The sequence below is a fragment of the Etheostoma spectabile genome, unplaced genomic scaffold (assembly GCF_008692095.1).
Source record: "Etheostoma spectabile isolate EspeVRDwgs_2016 unplaced genomic scaffold, UIUC_Espe_1.0 scaffold559, whole genome shotgun sequence".
Classification (NCBI taxonomy): Eukaryota; Metazoa; Chordata; class Actinopteri; order Perciformes; family Percidae; genus Etheostoma; species Etheostoma spectabile.
The window spans coordinates 43,670-46,375 of NW_022605627.1; the positions used below are offsets into that span (position 1 = coordinate 43,670).

Below are 2,706 nucleotides of genomic sequence, written 5' to 3' on the forward strand. Positions count from 1 at the left end.
AGGGTCTACAAACGGCAACAAAAAACAAACTGTGCCCACCTGCACCACAACGCATACACAAGCAATATTCCAGCGTTACAGCCATTAACTCACAAGAAGGATTTGGGGGTGGGGGTAGGGGGTTAGAGTGCAGAAGCACAGAAGGGTGGGGGAGGGGATTGGAAGAGGGTGGGGCAAGCTAGTCTTGTTTTTGTTTGAAAATACTTTGAACGTCACCAAGAAGTAACGTCCAGCCAAACCAGTGCTTTTGCACAATCACAAAAAAAACATTACTGACAACCTTTTACCAATTCATGTAAGCGTAGCATCATTTTTATGCTTCCGTGCTGGCGAAAGCTTTGGCCGGAGGCATTATGTGTTTGGTTGTCCATCCGTCCCATTCTTGTGAATGGGATATCTCAGGACCCCCTGCAGGGATTTTTTTTCTAACTTGGCAATGTCTCCTTGGACTAAAGGATGAACGCGTTTGCGTGTCTGGGATTGCAGTCAAGGGTGTTTTAGTGGGAACAGGGGTGGCCAGAAAACACACAGCCCTGGGGCATGTGACTGCCAATCCAAACCAACCGAGGTCTGTGGAAGTCAAAAATCCAGTTGCAGAGTGTTTTACTCAAGCCCAGTGCTAAAGTTGGCTGCAGTTTCATGGGGGAGATTGTCTCAATGCTAAACTGAAGTCAACAAACAACATTCTGATGTAGCTGTTATTTTTAAGATGTGTGGCGCTGAGTGGAGAGCAAGGGAAACCCTACTAGATGTATTTATTTAAAAGGAACATATATTGGACTTTATATTCAAAAACACTATGTCAGCCAGTATCATAAGTAGAGCGTTTAGAGAGAGAAGTGTTTAGGCCATTCTGTCAGCACTCGCATATCTCATTTACGTCAGCTGTCCGTAGGACTGAAGAAAGATTAATAAACTGGGACAACAATCCCCTCCAGACACTGCACCGCTTGAGGGCATAGGCTGAGATAAAGCAGCTTTGAAATTTTAATTATCTGTTGGAAGTGTGTTTTTGTGTAATGCCTTGGTTTTGAATAGTTAGTATGTGGAATTAAAATGGCAGTCAATAGAGTTGATAATCTACAGTGTTTTCCTCACATCCAGATTCTAGTTGCTGACCTGGGGGTCATTAAAAAACAAAAACATAAAATGAATACATTAAAAAAGTGTGCTACTGGCTTTGATGCAGCTGCCTCTGATCTGCCCCTGATTAATGGTTCAGCGTTGAATCTATGCTGTAGGTACTCATAGATACAGACCTGACACTTTACACTGATGTGCACTTCTCCAGAATGTAGCTTAACTGTACAACTGGGATTAGTCTGCTTGGTCATGGCTGGGTAGTGTTGCATTTCCTCCTACTCAATTCTGGGTGCTCTTTCTGCGTGAACTACATGAAATCGAAGAGAGAGTTAACTTTTCCCGCTACAGCTTTTTAACCACGGTCAGGTGAGACCCAAATTTCCACCACTTTAGATCCTTGATTCTCTTGCTTCTGAATCGGAAATCATTATCAGTAAAGCCCTGTATTTCAGCCCAGCTGGGGCCGGGCTTCTAGAAAGAAACCATGACAATTGCTGCGTTGGTATAAAAAGCACAATTCCGCGACTGTTAAGACTGGCTCGCAGTCACACAGTGTTGACGTTGCTTTTAAACAACGGCTCCGTGGCAAAGATGTCTCATGTTTATTATATGCCTGTTGGCTTGACTCCTCCTACTCGGGTCTCTTTCTTGACTCCTTGGCTCAAATCTCTTGGACTATAACACAATGAGCGAAATTGGGGGACTTCCAGGTGGCTGATGAGATGATAGGCAGCAAAAAGAGGAGCTTCCTGCCAAACAACAACATATTGAAGTAGAACGACTAGCCTATAGGTCATGAGTAAGACACAAATTAACATTACAAAGGGAAAAGTGAAAAGATAAAAGAACGAAAGATGAGAAACAGCCGGGAAGGTTCACAGTTGCAGGTTGACGACGCAATGTTTGTTGGCAACACCAAGCAACCTAGCTGGGTAAATGCTTTGCAAGCTAGCTTATGGGCTGGCTTTGATAGCACATAGGCTAAAACTGAGACAGGCCAGCACAGCATGGACTCTAAACGAGGTGCAATCAGAAAGCAACTGGAGGATAATCTGAAACATGTATGAAAAGATTGACAACTGAGGGACTATATGGACAAACTCAGGGAGGAGATGAAGCAGGGGCGTCATCACAGAGGAAACAATCAGAGAATTTGAGTCCGTGGACGCGGAAATGCGGGCTCTAAAGAAAGATATTGAGGTATTAGAAGAACGTACGGTCCAGGTGGAGGAGTGACAATGAAAGGACAGAAAAATGAGGTGAAGAGCCACGGTTTCTAGAGAAGGACAGAGCACAGGCACAAAACCTAATTGTTTTGTTATTGCGTTCCCTGGTGGTCCTTTTGGAACAATATAGTCAGTGAGTAAGAAAAAAATTCTATACTCAGGTTGTATTGGTTACTATTTTTTTCTTCTTCTTTTCTCATTAATTAAATGCTCACTTTTTTAGACTGTAAGCGGAAGGACAAGCCACTTGTGACACAAATGTAAAGGCAGAGGGTTTAAAGAAAATGTAAAATGTACACAAAGCTCATCCGGGAGCTCTGAAGTTAAGTCCTTAAATGCTGGAAATTTATAGTGAGCTTGGGAGATCACCAGTTTGGGAGATCTCCGACACTAGGAG

General features: G+C 43.3%; 1 protein-coding gene across 6 annotated transcripts in view; it reads left to right on the forward strand.

Moving 5' to 3' along the window:
- The window catches only part of man1b1b (mannosidase, alpha, class 1B, member 1b), a 46,828-nt gene that overhangs the window by 33,867 nt on the left and 10,255 nt on the right, over positions 1–2,706 (forward strand). The window lies entirely within an intron of this gene.